The 17,044-nt window shown below is 42.4% G+C and overlaps 1 protein-coding gene across 4 annotated transcripts in view; it reads left to right on the top strand.

The window, feature by feature from the left end:
• The first annotated feature begins 246 nt into the window (after positions 1-246).
• HHAT (hedgehog acyltransferase) overlaps positions 247-17,044 on the top strand; it is a 598,180-nt gene continuing 581,382 nt past the window's right edge. Inside the window, exons 1-2 of one of the 4 annotated variants that reach the window (XM_029593286.1) lie at positions 252-593; positions 6,265-6,337. The gene's annotated coding sequence lies outside the window, so the exon portion shown is untranslated. Of the gene's footprint in view, positions 594-6,264; positions 6,338-17,044 lie in introns of all 4 variants that reach the window. The other 3 variants (XR_003855353.1, XM_029593285.1, XM_029593288.1) reach the window with 3 other exon arrangements.

Genomic DNA, 17,044 nt, shown 5'->3' with positions numbered 1-17,044 from the left:
AAATCCTGCCAACATTATCTGATATCAAATTTGAGCATATGAAAACAAACATCTGAAATGGCAGTTTAAAAGTAATTTCTAAACATATTTAAAAGAGGATCATTTCTAGTCTTGAAAAAGGGAAAATACTTTTAGTTAAAAATGATCAGACGGCGTTCTGACAGGATAAAATAACAAGACAACCTGAATCCTTCCTCAGGCTTCTCACAGCGCGAAACTACAGCCGATATTTGGAGAGACAAGAGCACAACCTTAACCAATCAGTGAGGCAATTCTCTGCGACCAATCAGAATACGGCTGACATCTGGAAGCATTCCTACAGGGAACGCTTCCTGGAATCTGGATGCAGGCTGCCAGGCACACGTGCCTACTACCTCACACTAACAGCCTTCATTGTTTACTTGTCCGAGATCAGAGTGATTGACAGGCGACGTAACCATTAAGCTTCCTGAAGGAATATCTGTCACTTCCCGAACACCAGTAAGATTCAGGGAAGGAAGCGGCGCTTCACGTTTCCCAGGAAATGTCCACAGGAGAGAAGCAGAAGTAACTAGACAGCCTGGTATGAATGAGAGTAGAAGAGGAAGAGCCTGGTAAGTACCAGGAAAGTTGCAATTTAAGTTGTTCGACTGGTGTCTGCTAAACTCAAGTTGGTTAATGCACTTAGGATTTTTTCTTGCTTTTTTTCTTCTTGTAAAAGTGTTTTTGTGATGGGGCATCCTGTGGCTGGTTGCAATATTTTCTTGAAAGTGATTTCTTTGCATATTGAACGGTTCTGCTACGCAGTGTGATGTGCCTTCAGCATTAATTGTTGGCAACCTTAGGGGCAGCAGCAAGAGCTTTAAAAAAGTCGTGATACAGCAAGTGACTTTTAAATGATGATTTCCCAACACAGCACCACCGTTGTAAAATATCTTCAGAAACGTAACTGGTAGCACGGCACTACTGTTATTTATATATATTAGTGGGAAAGGTGATGAACACTACTGAAAGTAATGCATGCAAATGTTTGCTAATCAGCATAATACGAGTATAAACTATGCATTTCAACATGACTTGCCTCAAAAATCAGAAGCCATGTTATTTGATGTGAAGTTCACTAATGTAGGGCTGGTGTGTGGTATTTGAGATACCTTGTGTTATTCTGCTGCTGGCGTCATTCATATTAAAATATGCTGATTAATATGCAAATGTGAACTAATCAGCTCATTACTAGTCTAAACTATGCAAATCAACATGGCTTGCCTCAAAAATTGGAATCCATGTTATTTGATGTGATGTTAACTAGAACTCAAGAGTTGTAGCTAACTTACAGGGTCATTTATCAAATCGCGTTATGGCGTTTTCACATGCGTTAAGGCGTTTTCACATGGGTTAAGTGCCTTTAACGCATGCAAAAACCCCTTAACGCATGCGAAAACGCCTTTAACGCCTGCGATAGCACCATAATGCATGGTGCGATGCAAATCTGAAAAGAGGAGGAGTTAGGGGCGGGAGTGGGCTGGGCTCACCGTTATGCAAAGCCCTATATCATGGCTTTAAAGCTGATTTTAACTACACCTTTTTCATTAGCGTTAGGCCGTACGATAGATTGCATTAGGGCTTTATTGCACATTACGATGTTTTTCCTCCGGGAGCTTCAAAACTACTAAAATATCTTGATAGTCCCAGCCCTGAATAAGCCCTTCCACAAAGTGACTAAAATACCCTGGAGGTTTTCATAGACTCCCTTGTCCTGCTAAAAAATGGTCCAGCACTGGCCCTGACCCAGCCCCTCCCCTCCCCTTCAAATAAAATATCTCCCAAGGCCAGAGCCCTTCACCCTAGCCCACCTTGCTTAGAAAGTGGATTGGGGTTAAATATACAAATAAATACAGAGCATATTGTTAGGCTATTTTTTTTAAGACCTGGCAATTGCTCCTGATCCTTGGACTTCCAGATCACTCAGAATCAGTGCTGGAATCCTGGTGCCATGAACCTTCCTGATGAGATCATGCACCAGGCCTCCTCCTTGAATCCTGCAATCATAGGTCCTGAATCTGACTAAAAGGTGCCACTCATAGGACTGTGACTCCTTTACCCCCTGGGAGCTGTAAAGGCTGCCTTCCCAGCCCGCCTCCTGCCCATGTCCTCCCATCCACAGCCAACCTGCAGAGTGGAAGACCCATCTCAAGGATTGAACTGGGAACCTTCTGCATGGTGGTATTGTCAGGTTTAAACACAGATTTTATTAATAGTCTAATTTCTCTTATGAAAAGGCTATGAAGATACAATTCTTTAAAAAAATGTGTTTTAGGGACAGTTTCACTTCACTAATGTTATAATGAAACACCACAATTTGTATTTTAAACCCATATTTGAACCAGAAAATGAGACAGAATTTTTTTCTTCAGGCTGTTTTGAAATCATAATATGCATCCTTAGGATGTTGTTTTGAAATCATAATATGCATCCTTAGGATGCAATGACTCTGTTTTCCAGTGATGCAAGTCATTAGTACAGTGCTTTCCAATTAATGTGCCTTCAGACCTGATCAGTGGTGCCACAGAAAAGTCACTACTACCTAATGCTCAGATCCAGGCCAGCAACTGGGCTCTTCTCTCATCACCTCACAGAAATAAATGAATCCAGCGGTGGCTTTTAAATGTGTAGATGGCAAAAAAAGGACCAAATGGTCCACCCAGTTTGCCCAGCAAGCTTATGGTAGTATCTGCCATGCCGTGCAGGTTACCCCCATGCTAATCAGTTTCCCAGACTGTAAAATTCAGGACCATCATTGGTTGCTGTCTGAATCTAATTCTCCTTTACCTCATGCGGTTGAAGCAGAGAGCAATGTTGGAGTTGCATCAAATGTATTTGGCTTATTGGTTAAGGATAGTAACAGCCACATCAGCAAGTTACCCCCATGATTATTTGTTCCCCAGACTGTAAAAATCTGGGCCCTCGGTTGCTATCTGAATCCAATTTGCCTTTTCCCCCTGCCTTTGAAGCAGAGATCAATGTTGGAGTTGCATCAACAGTATCAAAGCTTATTGGTTAAGGATAGTAACCATCTCACCAGCACTCTTTTCTTCATTTCCATCCTGTAGCCTTTAGGGATCTCAGTGTTTATCCCATGCCCCTTTGAATTCCTTCACTGTTTTCCTTTTCACCACCTCCTCTGTAAGGGAATTCCAGGCATTGACCACCATTTCTATGAAGAAATATTTCCTGACATTGTTTCTCAGTCGTCCTCCCTGGATTTTAATTTGGTGACCCCCTACTGATTTCTTTCCAACAGAAAAGGTTTAATGATTGTGCATCATTAAAACTTTTCAGGTATCTGAAGATCTGTATTATTTCTCCCCTGAGCCTCCTCTCTTACAGGGTATATATATTCAGATCCTTCAGCTTCTCATAAGTCTTTCAATGCTGACCCAACACCATTTTGGTCTTTATCCTTTATCCTTTTTGAGATACAGTCTCCAGTACTGAATGCAGTACTCGAGGAGAAGCCTCTCCAAGGACTTGTACAAGGGCATCACCACCTCCTTTTTCTTACTGTACTGGTTATTCCTCTCTTGATGCAGCCCAGCATTCTTCTAACTTTAGCTGTCACATTGCTTTGCCACCTTCAGATCTCCAGACACTATCACCCCAAAGTCCCTTTCCCAGTCTGTGCACATTAGTCTCTCTTTTGGATTGCTGCACCCCAGATGCATGACTCTGTACTTCTTGGCATTGAATCCCAGCTGCCAAATCCTTGACCAGTCCTCAAGCTTTCTTAAATCACTTTTCATTTTCTCTACTCCTTCAGGCAGGTCCACTCTGTTGTGGATCTTAGTATCATCCGCAAATAGACAAACTTTACCTTCTATTCCTTCCGCAATGGCACTCACAAAGATATTGGACAGAACCAGTCCCAAAACTGATCCCTGTGGCACTCCACTTAACACCATTCTTTCTTCAGAGTAGGTTCCATTTACCATTACATGCTGTCTCCTATCAGTCAACCAGTTTGAAATCCATGCCACTTCCTTGGCACCCACGCCCAAGTTTCTTATTTTGTTCAAGAGTCTCCTTTACGGGACCATATCAAAAGCTTTACTAAAATCCAATTAAATCACATTGAGCACTCTTCCCTGATCCAATTCTCTAATCACCCAACCAAAAAAATTAATCATATTTGTCCAACAAGACCTTTCCCTGGTGAATCCATGCTGCCTCGGGTCGAGCAACCCACCTTTCCTTCAGCAGTGTCTCCATTAAGATTCCCTCTATCAAGGTGAGGCTAACTGGCCTGTAGTTTCCAGCCTCTTCTCTGCTCCAACTCTTGTGAAGTGGGACCATCACTAGCCTTTTTTTAAATTAACAAACACAACAACTTAATACAGACTAGCAATATCAATACCTGGGAAATAGAGAGAGATTTCAAAGAATGCAACACAGAAGTACAGAACACTAAAAGCAAGAAAGCAATCTCTATTATGGCTAACTTTAAATTATTCAACTTAACTGGCTCCAAATACAGGTAGTAGTGCGTGTTTATTTGTAATGCACTTCAGTACTGACTAAGGAAGTTCTTGATGACCTCCTGCAATGCACTAAGAGTCACCAGCCCCAAAGGAAAAAACTCCAATACTTCTTTTTTTTTTTTTCAAACCAACAACTTAATACAGAATGGCAATATCAATACTTGGGAAGAATAGAGAGAGATTTCAAAGCATGCAACACAGGAATGCAGAATACTAAAAGTCAGCAAGAAAGCAATCTATATTATGGCTAACTTTAAATTATTCAACTTAACTGGCTCCAAGGCCAGGGAAGTTAACCGGATGAATTAGACATGGCCCATAGCAGGATAAGCTTATCTGGCTAACTTTAATACTTATCTGGGTATAAGAACATAAGACTTGGCCTAACTGGATCAGACCAAAGATCCATCAAGCCCAGTATCCTTTTTCCAACAGTGGCCAAGCCAGGCACAAGTGGCTGTGCTGCTGAATATCCTGTGAAAGTTAGCCAGGCAAGTCTTATCGGCTAACTTACACACAGTCCGATACAGTACAGTGTGCTCTGACGGAGCGCTTTGTTAGCCAGCATTTGGACACGCGTTTTCGACGCGCTAGCTTTACCCCTTATTCAGTAAGGGGTAATAGCGCGTCCAAAACGCAAATGCCTCAGATGTGTTAATTGCCCTGACCAACAAGGTTCTAACAGAACAAAAGACTATTTAAAGAGTGATGGTAAATGGGCCTCACCTTGGAGAAATAATCAGGGTAGCTTAGGAATAATCTTATCATGCTGTTGACATGATAACCTATGTAAATTATTCTCTGGGTAGTCACGCACTTCTAGAATTTCTAACCTAGTACTATATTATTTTACCTATAAAAGAAGAGTCAATTCATGCATACAATGAGATGTTGGTAGTCAGTTTGTCAGAGAAATGGCATCAGCATCTCCCAAGAATACTTATATTGTTCAATAAAAATTATACTTTCTACAAAATTTAAGTGTTCTTGTATCCCTGGGTATAAGCGTCATAATGGCCTGGCGCTTAACAATGCCCAGAAAAAGGGCCAAGCCATAGGTGAGAATTAGGAGGGATCTTCCATTAGTACTGAGCCCCAGTAGAGGAGGCTGTGTCTCCTGGGAAGAACAAGGGGGGACAGATAGGAATCTTAGTTCTACATACCCTGATCGCTTCAGCCAATCCAGGGCCACCAGTATTACCTCTGTCCTCTTTATGACCCTGCCTATTAATAACCATGGGGGAAAGACATAGAGCAAGCTGCCCCTTGGCCAGAGCTTGATGAGTGTATCTATTCCACTAGATCCCACCTCTCACGGCTGAAGAATATGTTGGACTTGGCATTCACTCAGGTTGCCCAACAGTCCAGTATCTTCTGAAATACCTCCCAGCCACATTCCTACTCTCCTGGATCCATACTTGTTTCTGCTGAGGAAGTCTGCATGGATGTTCTCGTTCGCTTCAGTGTGGGCTACTAAGAAGCGAAGTATATTTTGCTCTGCCCATCTGAAGAACTGACTCACCTCCTCTGCTTTCCATTCATGAAAATCTGATACACCTTAACAAAGTGCTATAGCATACATATAGTGTTATAGTAAAAGGTGGCATAGATTTAGGGTTTGGAGATAGCTTTTTATGGCTCATGTCAAGCTATAGCTTAGCTTCTAATGTCTTATAGCATGCTGTGGGTTGGCAGCGAGATAACAAGTCATAGGGGTGTGATTGATGCAGCCGTTCTCTCTTTGCCACAGGAGATTCGGAATATGGGTGCAGGACCTGGTTTCTCACACCTGTTGCTAATCCGAACATGCCAGCAGAGACAAGGTACAACAAGGCCTTAAGTTCTACCTGCCGTGTCATTGAATGCACTTTCAGAGTTCTCAAAAGAAGATTTTGCTGTTTTGACAAAATGGAGGGAACTTTAATATATGCCCAACCAGAGTAGCAGAGATAGTTTTTGTCTGCTGTGTATTTGTTATGGCATCCCATTAGACGTTGTTCCAGATCTACCTCAGGATCCCCCGTGACCCTCAGCAAAAGCCTGGGAGATCACAGGGACTGGCAGCCAGCTTTGGCAAAGTGTTATACAATGCTGCTCTGCCTTAGTTGTCATCTTGCCCTTCCACTTGCATGGAAGAGAGCCCAGCAGAGTGGTTCTAGCTGGTCACTTCAGTATCTTTCTTTTACTCACCGGTCCTCTGTCTGGCTCAGTGTATAAATACTTTGGCCTAGTTAGGAAACATCGTGATCCTAGAGCAATAGGTGCAGTTGCAGTAGTAGACAAAGTAGACACCAAATAAACCTAACAACAAAGAGATATGGCTGTCCTAATGTATTCATAGTGATTGTCAAAAAGAGTCACATCTCGCCATAGCATTCGTGTAGTACTGCCAATACAGTGTGCATAGCTTGGCATAGCTTGCAGCTTTTTGCTAGCGTTGGCTACACCTTTAACCCTGTCATAGCCCTCACATGTTGGCAAGATAGTTACATAGACCAATCCGCCCCTGTATCTATCAGGGCTTCGGGCATGCCCCAGTGGGCTGGTCAGGTCAGTCACATGACTGGTGTAGATCATAGCAGCTCCAGCACACAGCTGTATTGTGTCTATGGCCAATATGGCCTCGGCCATAGGCACAATATCGCTGCTGGAGATTTCGCTCTGAGGAGGAGCAGCACGCCGTGGCCCTACCGGAATCGCCAGTGGGGCCTGAGGAGGAGCAGCAACATCACGGCCCTGCTGGAAGCGCTGATGAAGCCTGAGGAGGAACAGGATTGGCACAATCTGCTCTGCAGGAAGAAGCTCTAAGCTAGAGCTGGGTCGACCGACTCGACCCCCAAGAAGTGGTCGGGTTGGCTGCGAGGGATGAAGGAGACTGCTGCTGTTATTTCAAAAGGGTTGGGGGAGTTAGAGTGTGTGTGTGAGAGAGAAGGGGAGCTTGTGTGTGTGAGAGAGACAGTATGTGTGTATGTCTGAGAGTGTGGGAAAATGAGAGAGTATGTGTCAGTGCATGTGTGAGAATGAGAGAGCATGTTTGGGCATGAGTGTGTGAGAGAGCATGTGTGTGTGTGAGAGTAAAAGAGAGCATATATGTGTTTGTGTGAAAAAGATTGAGAAAGAGCATGTGTGTGAGAGAGAGCGCATATGTTAGTGCAAGAGAGCAGAAATTTTGTGTGCAACAAACTTCCTTCCTCTTTTCCTGCTAAATAATGATAATGTCAGGGCATCTGGAAATCAAAAGTTCTCAGGCATGGAAAGCAGGGGATTTTTAAAAATCCTTGTGTTTTAATATTGGGTGTTATTTAATATGTCTGTTTTGAAATATGTTATTGGTGATCGGAAAATGTTTATATGAGTTTTTAATTATTGGTTGTTCTATTTGTTAGATGTTTGGAATTATACTCTTTATTAAATTTATATTTAGTGATTTTGATTTATGAGGAATGGTAATCTTTATTTTTTTCCATTGTTGCACTGCATACAGAGTCTGGCTTCTTGTGATTTCCAGTTCAGTTTTTGTCTGTATTTTTCCATTTATATTTTATGGTCTGCTTATTCTGCATTTGGTGCATGTGTGACCGTGGTGAGGTATTCTGCTAGTGTATAGTTTCTGAGTAGAGTTCTATAGCAGCTTGGCTTGTTCTGTTTTCCCAATAGGGAGTGTTTTAGTATTTTAGGGCCTGTCATAATGTTTGCATTGTTACCTTTTCATAGGTAGGGTTGTTGCTGCTTGAGTTCCGGTAGTTAGTGCTGTTTTGATATAAAAAGTGTATTGTATTGTAATTCTGTTTCCTTGTGGCTTTCAGAGGGCCAAGCCCATGCCCATAGTGTGTTATAGTAGCCCTAATATCTTATGGGTTTCAAGTGTTTGTTTTGCTTTTTTGCAGGGTTTTCTGGTTGGCACCCCAGCATTGCATGTAAATATAACATACTATAAGTTATATTTTATCTCAGAAGACTGTACTTTGAATATCCTTTTTCATGTAAAATCTGTTATAAATGTATCATTTTTGTGTGTAGGGAGGATGTGACAAGCTGGGATAGGGGTGCAAGGCTGTAAGATTTGCCTAGGTTGCCTAACAACCTTGTACTGGGTCATTGCAAGCAAGCATATCTCATAGGGTTTGCACACGACCATGCACAAGTGAGCCCTGCTACACCTATATAAGCAAACAGTCAACTCTCATGTATAGATGGTGAGGGCCTGGCCCTTGGTCTATCATGTTGGTTATGCTAGGTGCACAGGGAGCCTGTTGGAGGGATGCTGATCGGACTATCTGAAGGCTGGATTGGGAATAGGATGATGTCATGCTTTCACATAGTGTAGAAAGTTACCTCTGAAATGTATAGGTCCTGATTTATTGAGTAATGATAATAACAGCACACACATGTGACAGAACTAAAGGTTTACCTCACTGAACCCAATTCAAAGCTGTGTTAAAAGCTGACAGGTCACAAGTAGCCACTGGGAAATATTGAGATGTCAGGGCGCAGCAAGGCCCTTTGCCTGTCCAGCTCAGGGCTAGTCATATCGTCCTGCTTTATCTAGGTACATAGAAAATTTGCAGAGTAGTTTGTTTGTTCTGATTGCTAGTAGCAGTTACAGTCCTGATCCTTTAATGTGTCCAGGGGAGACATGCTATTGGAATGGTCATTTTCCAAACAGAGGCGTGACATTTCAGGTCTTTCAGGTTTGTGACCCTTGCTTGTCCTAATTGGAGGTGCATTGGTGTTTAGGGCTTGGATTAATATTTGTATCATTGCCTTTCATAGGTAGGGTTGTTACTATTTGAGTGCATGCAATAATGCAGGTATAACTTTGTGCGGATTAGTTTGTGTGCATTATTGCAGATCCTGGTACTATGTTAGGTGCTATATTTCTGTTTCTATTTCTCCAGTTTTGTGCTGCATGCAGAGTGGCTTTTTTGGGTTTCCATTCCAGTTTCTGTCTCTATATTTTCAATTTGCGGTCTTTCTGTACTTGATGAAGGTCGATCTTGTGTATATGACCGAGGTGAACTATTTAACTAGCATGTAGGCTAGTAAAATTCCTCACCTTATTTGTTGTGTTTTCTCAATAAGACATGCATTGTTGGTGAACTGCTTTCTTTTTATAAGTAGGGCTATTGTGCCTGGTAGTAGAGGGAGTTTGAGTTGCTGTTATTGAGATAATGCTAGAATATTACTGTTATCTGTGAACCGGAGTGATATGTATTGTATACAGGAACTCCCGGTATATAAAAACCATAAATAAATAAATAAATATATTTTTTGTATGGTGAGTTGTACAGGGAATATTCTAGTTCTGCTTTATACCCATTACTGAGGGTGGGGGTGGGGTTAGCCTTGTGACTGTCATGTGATCAGTGTGTCTCGCATGTGAGGACCATCTATCAGGTGTGTCCCGACAGATAAAAGGTTGAGAACCACTCATCTATGGTGTCGGAAGACTGGAGAGTTGCCAAAGTAATGCCAATTTTGAGAAAGAGATCAAGGGGTGATCCAAGAAACTACAGACTAGTGAGTCTGTTATCTGTGCCATATCATATAGAACAAAATTGCTCAACATACAGATAAGCATAGTTTTAATAGGACAAAGCCAACATGGACTGCAAGGGAAGTCTTACATCACAAATTAGCTACATTTTTTTGAGGGCATAAATAAGCATGTGGATAAAGGTGAGCCATTTGATATAGTGTATCTGGATTTCCAGAAAGCATTTGACAAAGTCCCTCACTAGAAACTTCTTAGGAAATTAAAAAGTCATGGGATAAGGGGCAGTGTCCTATTGTGGATTGCCAACTGGTTAAAAGATAGAAAACAGAGAGTAGGGCTAAATGGTAAATTTTCCCAATGGAAAAAGGTGAACAGTGACGTGCCCCATGGATCTGTTCTGGGACCACTGCTTTTAAATATATTTATAAATGACCTGGGCTTTCCTGTGACCTGGGGACTGCTGCACGGAGTGATCTCCTGGGAGGATGGGTTCAGGTCTGGCAAACATTGAATGAGTTGGGTGATTGCTGTAGTCAAATTAAGTATTGAAGTGGATATAATGGTTAAGCCCTGTATAAGAACTGCTGTTTGCTGCTACATTCCATTGGTGTGGCTGCTATGAGCCCTCCTCAACCGCATCATCTCTGCCCATATATGGTGAAGATGTAGGTCATGCCTCCTCTCAGTGCGGTCTAGTGTGGCCTGCACTATAGGATCCATTACTAGTGCTGCAGGTAGTGGTCACTGAGGTGCAATCTGTGGGGTAGATTTTAAAAGCCCTGCGCGCGCTGGCGTGCCTATTTTGCAGAGGCCGCCGACGCGCGCAAAGCCCCGGGACGTGCAAAGGTCCCAGGGCTTTCTAAAATGGGCGGTCCGGGGGGGGCGTGTTTGCGGTCTGGGGGCGTGTCCGGGGGGCATGTCTGCGGATCGGGGTGGTCCGGGGGCGTGGCCAAGTGCCCCGACACAGCAGTCTGTGTCGGGGCCTGGCCAGCCGGCGCGTGCAAGTTATGCCTGCCAGGCGTAACTGCATCGAACAAGGTAGGGGGGAGGATTTAGGTAGGTCCGGGGGCGGTGGGTTAGATAGGGGAAGGGAGGGAAAGGGGGGGGGGGGGGGGACAAAAAAAAAGTTCCCTCTGAGGCCGCTCTGATTTTGGAGCGGCCTTGGAGGAAACGGAGGCAGGCTGTGCGGCTCGGCGTGTGCAGGCTGCCAATTTTGCGCAGCCTTGCGTGCGCCGACCCCGGATTTTAAAAGATACGCGCGTATCTTTTAAAATTTGGCGTACTTTTGTTCGTGCCGGTTGCGCGAACAAAAGTACGCACGCGCGCTGTTTTTTAAAATGTACCCCTGTGTCTCCAGTGCTGGCATCACTGGGCTCAGGGGAGGAGCTGGCTAGCTCTCTTGGATATCCGCTGGTCACAAGGTGTGCTGGAGGTAGGTGGCATCTGTACTGGTTTCTCCTGTGGCAGGGCAGTTTCTTCCATAAACCAGAGAGGTTTAGGCTGTCATCAGGGGGGTAGGGGGTGACCCAAGGGGTTAAAGTAGCAGCTGCTGTGACTGTTTTAATACTAATCCTTCTTTTCCTCCCTCCACTGTGTCTGAGCATCTAGTTGAAAGGTGCCACTGAGATTTGGGGTTGTGCTGCTGGTCCCTAGGGCTTCACAGCTAGGACAGGGGGGTTCCTGGCGAGAGCTATGGAAACAAAGAAGAAGATATAAGTATGAATGCTAAGAAGTGCACATGTACTGTTTTGCATGAGATTTACACTTTGCATCATTCAATGTGAGCATCCTATGCAAAAAATGTGTGGACATCTGTAGCAGGCTTCGCATTGACAGGTGATGTGACTTACTAGCCCTGGCTCTGTGGTGCCCAGGGCCTTGTCCATCCCCTCAAACACATCTGGTCCCAGCCGTTGACTCAGGCGCTCCTCCATTAACATGAGGACAGTCAGAGAAGGGGCTCCTCCTCTGCTCTGCCGCATGTATTTGTTCTGGCTTGCCCCCTTGTTCTTTAAATGGATCTTTATGCCTCTGTAGTAGTGGGCCACCTTCTTTCCACTCCTCTTTATTCCGCTGTGCCCAGGATATGACCTGTGTTATAGTATGTAACCGTGTAAGGTACACACAATGGGTGAAATTGAACCACTTTCTCGACATGTATTGTAATCACACCAATGTATAAAAGCACGCAATTTTATTATCTCAAATTTTTAAACATTTTTGGAAATGTGTCCTAAAATACATTCACTCACACACACTCATTCATACTCTAAAAACATCAACATGCAGTTAACACTATGAAGGAGGGTTGCCTAGAGGTGAAGAGACCAATACAGGGAAGTTAGCCAGATGAAGACGAAGATATATTGAAGATACATGAAAGTGGTGTATGTTATTACAGAATCATGTTCTAATATGAAAAAATAGGCGAAAGCCAGGTATAGAGTTGTAAGTAGTTAATACTACAGAGAGTTCATGCATATAATTTTGTATTGGGTCAATGAAAAATATTGATGTACAGGCCTTTGGGCCATGTGGCTTATTATTCCCTTGTATTTGACGTGATGTTTTTAGAGTACGAATGAGTGAGTGTGAGTGTATGTATTTTAGGACACATTTCCAAAAATGTTTAAATATTTGAGATAATAAAATGGTGTGCTTTTCTCTTATACATTGCTGTGTTATAGTATTGCCACATCTGGGCCTTGGAAGCCCCGGAGGTGGTCCAGCCCACTTGCCGAAGAGCAGGTGGCAATTTTCAAGGACACTGGCAATTTATTTATTTATTTATTTAAATTCTTTTACTGTACCGATACTGAAGACGAGGTCTTATCGTACCGGTTTACAATAAACAGGGGAAACCAGTTAACAACTAAGTAGAAGGTAAAGTTACATTAAACAGGAAGCGAAAAATATGGGAGATGGAAGACAGGAAAGATTTTAAACGATAACAACTGGAGAGTGATAAGATTAATCAGCTAAAAAACTTAAAAACAACTAAAATCATGTAGTAGTGAGACTTAAACAGAGATTTATCCTAGGCAATTATTAACATAATATATCTTGTGGGAGGAGGAGACAAGGGGGGGGTGAGCAGGGGGGGGGTGTCAGGGCTGGGACTGGGAGGGGGGAGGGATTAGGGAGGAATCGAAGTGTGAGAGTCAATGTTGGTTGATAGATGTTCCTTCAATGGTAAGCATGTGCAAACAACCAAGTTTTCAGTTTTTTTCTGAAGGAGAGATGGCATTGTTCTAGGCGTAAATCTGAGGGAAGCGAATTCCAATGGAGCGGACCTGCAGTCGAAAGTGCTCGCTTGTAAATAGAGTTGTGGACTGAGGATTTTTTGGGGGGGACCTTGAGCGAACCTTTGTAGGCGGTTCTGGTTGGCCTTGCGGATGTATGTAGTTCGAGAGGGATGGCTAGTTGGAGTGTAGATTGTTGGTAGACGGATTTGTGGTTGATGGTGAAAGCCTTGAAGAGTATTCTGTAATGGATGGGTAGCCAGTGTAGGATTTTAAGGATTGGTGTGATGTGATCCTTACGACGTGTGTTTGTAAGGATCCTGGCCGCTGCGTTTTGCAGCATCTGTAGGGGTTTGGTAGAAGAGGCGGGGAGACCAAGTAGTAGAGCGTTACAATAGTCGATCTTTGAAAACAGTATGGCTTGGAGCACTGAGCGGAAATCCTGGAAGTGTAGGAGCGGTCTTAGCTGCTTCAAGACCTGAAGCTTAAAGAAGCATTCTTTGGTTGTAGCGTTAATGAACTTTTTGAAATTCATTCTAGAGTCAAGGGTGGCCCCAAGGTCTCTAACCTGGCTTGCTAGTGGAGTAATTGTATTGTTGATGAAGGGGTTGTTATCGCTAGCGATGAGCTGCTTATTGTCCTCTACACTAAGGGGTTGATTTTAAAAGGAGTGTGCGCTTGGTTCCTGGTACACGCAAATGGACGAGCCGATTTTATAACGTTATTAATTAATAACATGTTATTAATTAATAATTAATATAATATAATATAATATATATATTATATTATATATAATATAATATATATATAGTATATATATATATAATATATATTATAATATATATATTATAATAATATAATAGTATAATAATAGTAATTAATTAATAACATGTAATTAATTCCTCACACCATCAACTTACTTTACACAGCCAGGTCAGCCTCATCTCCTTGTAAATAACCTTATCTAATGTTATCCTCTCCTTTATATCTCTTCTCCCAGTTCTATCTTCTACACTACTAGGACAATTTGTTGTTGTTTATTGTGCACCCCTGTTTAAATGTAAACCAGCATGATATGATTGTATCATGAATGCTGGTATATAAAAATCTTAAATAAAATCTTAAATAAATAAATAAACATGTGTGCGCCGGCCTATATTTCAGCTTTTACTGTGATTTGCTGAATCTAGTTCTTACTTGAGTCAGCGATATTATGAAGTGACTTGCTCAAGGTCACAAGGAACAGCAGCAGGATTTGAACCCTGGATTTCCTGGTTCTCAGCCTGCTGCTCTAAGCACTGGGCTACTTCTCCACTTGCCCCTAATACTTTGTGGGAAGGCAGTAGGAATACATGAGTGCATTCTTTCCTATCAAGTAGATACTTCCCCTACCACATCTCCATGCAGCCCTCTCGCTCTTCTCATTTATTTATTTATTTATTTATTTATTTATTTATTTATTTATTTATTTAGGGTTTTTATATACCGACTTTCTCGATATACAAATCAAATCAAGACGGTTTCCAAAGAACAAAACTTTCGCCGTAAGGCGTTACATTAAACAATAGATATAGTATTGAACAGGTAATGTGCGGCTTTACATTAAACAATCCACATATTGAACAAAAGAACGAAAATCAATAAATATTAAAAATTAGATGTGATAGATATATACAATATATGACAATAATATTGTCAAATAACATGAATAAATGATAGGTAAAAGGTCGGTGTTGGGCTTTGTATTGAGCTATTTTGCTCTTTGATCGGAGTCGAAGTGTTCCTGCGATTCCGGGTAGGCTTGCCGGAAGAGCCACGTTTTTAGGTTTTTCTTGAATGTTAGATGGCAGGTTTCAAGTCGCAGATCAGGCGGTAATGAGTTCCAAAGGGTGGGTCCGGCTGTGGAGAGTGCCCTTTTAGCTAGCGAAGTTTTAATCGGGGGAGCATATAAAGAACCTTTATAATTATATCTGATAGGTCTTTTTGATGTGTGAAGGCGGAGTTGCGAGGTAAGATTTAAGTGGGCGCTGCCCATAATATCCTTGTGGATCATTGATAATGTCTTGAAGGTGATTCTAGCTTTTATGGGAAGCCAGTGGAGGTAGAGCAGAATTGGAGTGATGTGGGCTCTTTTGTTGGTGTTGGTGAGTAACCTCGCCGCAGCATTTTGTACCATCTGTAAGGGTTTTATGGCTGATAACGGAAGACCTAGCAGAAGAGAATTGCAGTAGTCTAACTTGGATAGAATTATAGACTGAACTACTAAACGGAAGTCACTGAAGTGGAGGAGTGGTTTCAGATTCTTTAGCACTTGTAGTTTGAAGTAACATTCTTTGGTTGTGTTGTGGATGAAGGATTTAAGGTTGAATTGATTGTCGATGCGCACTCCTAAGTCTCTGACTGACGGTGAGTGGTTGATGGGTGGTGTTGTGGATTGTGTTAAGTTTTGGATGTTGGAGGTAGTGTGTTTTTCGTCAGGCGAGATGATGAGGATTTCTGTTTTGTTTGTGTTTAGTATAAGGTTGAGGCTGGATAACAGGGAATTGATGGATAGTAAGCAGTTGTTCCAATGGGTCCAGGTTTTTTGCAGTGATTCTGTGATGGGGAGAAGTATCTGAATGTCATCCGCGAAAATATAGTGCTTTAGCTTGAGGCTGGAGAGTAGGTGGCAGAGCGGAAGCAGGTAAATATTGAAAAGGGTGGGGTAGAGTGATGAACCTTGAGGTACTCCTCTGCAAGATTTGATAGGAGGTGATTCTGCGTTATTTATCTTGACTTTATAGGATCTATTTTCTAGGAATGATTGAAACCAACTAAGAGCTTCTCCTTGGATTCCTATATCCGATAGCCGTTCGAGGAGGATGTCGTGATTTACCGTGTCGAATGCGGCGGATAAGTCAAGAAGAGCGAGGAGGTATGATTGTTTTCTTTCAAGGTTGAGGAGAATGGTGTCGGATAGTGAAGTTAGTAGAGCTTCTGTGTTTTGCGATTTCCTGAATCCAAACTGAAAGGGGGAGAGTATATTGTTCTCCTCCAGGTAATCGGACAGTTGCTTATTGACGAATCTCTCCATTACTCTTGAGATTAGAGGTAGATTTGCTATCGGGCGGAAGTTGGCAGGGTCTGTTGTTGGCAAGTTGGGTTTTTTAAGTAGTGGTTTCAGGATGGCTATTTTCAGTTGTTCTGGGACCTTTCCTTGAGTTAAGGAGCAGTTTATGATGTTAGCTAATGCTTTGGAGATGGTGCTGGGAGTAGATAGTAAAAGATTGGAGGGAATGGTGTCCAGTGGGTGAGAGGATGGTTTAAGTTTATTGAGGATGATTTCGATTTCTAGGGAAGATGGGGTCTCGAATGATGATAGACTGCATTTTTTGTTGAGTATCGGAGTACTATGGGGTGTTGCTGTCAGAAGTTGAGTGGAGATTGAGATGGAGGTGCTATGGGGTGTTGTTGCTGTCAGATGTTGGGTGGAGATTGGCTTGAGAAGGTTGGTGATCTTATTATCAAAGTAAATTGCTAGTTCCAATGCTTTGTCGGCTGCTTGTTTGTCCGGGATGATGGGTGGAGCGGGTTTTGTAAGGGATGATACAAATGAGAATAAGGCTTTGGAGTCGAATACGAAGTTATGGATTTTTTTTGCAAAAAAGTCTTTTTTTGCCTTGAGGATAGCTATTCTGTATGTGTTGAGGTGGGATTTGTAGTTTAGAATAGTGGTGGTGGATGGAGATTTGCGCCCGATGTTTTCCTTTTTCCTAAGTTCTTGTTTTAGGGTTTTTAGTGTCGGAGTGTAC

The sequence above is a fragment of the Rhinatrema bivittatum genome, chromosome 3 (genome assembly GCF_901001135.1).
Source record: "Rhinatrema bivittatum chromosome 3, aRhiBiv1.1, whole genome shotgun sequence".
In the NCBI taxonomy this organism is placed as follows: Eukaryota; Metazoa; Chordata; class Amphibia; order Gymnophiona; family Rhinatrematidae; genus Rhinatrema; species Rhinatrema bivittatum.
The sequence above is the reverse complement of the archived record's forward strand: the minus strand, read 5'-3'. Positions and strand labels throughout refer to the sequence as shown.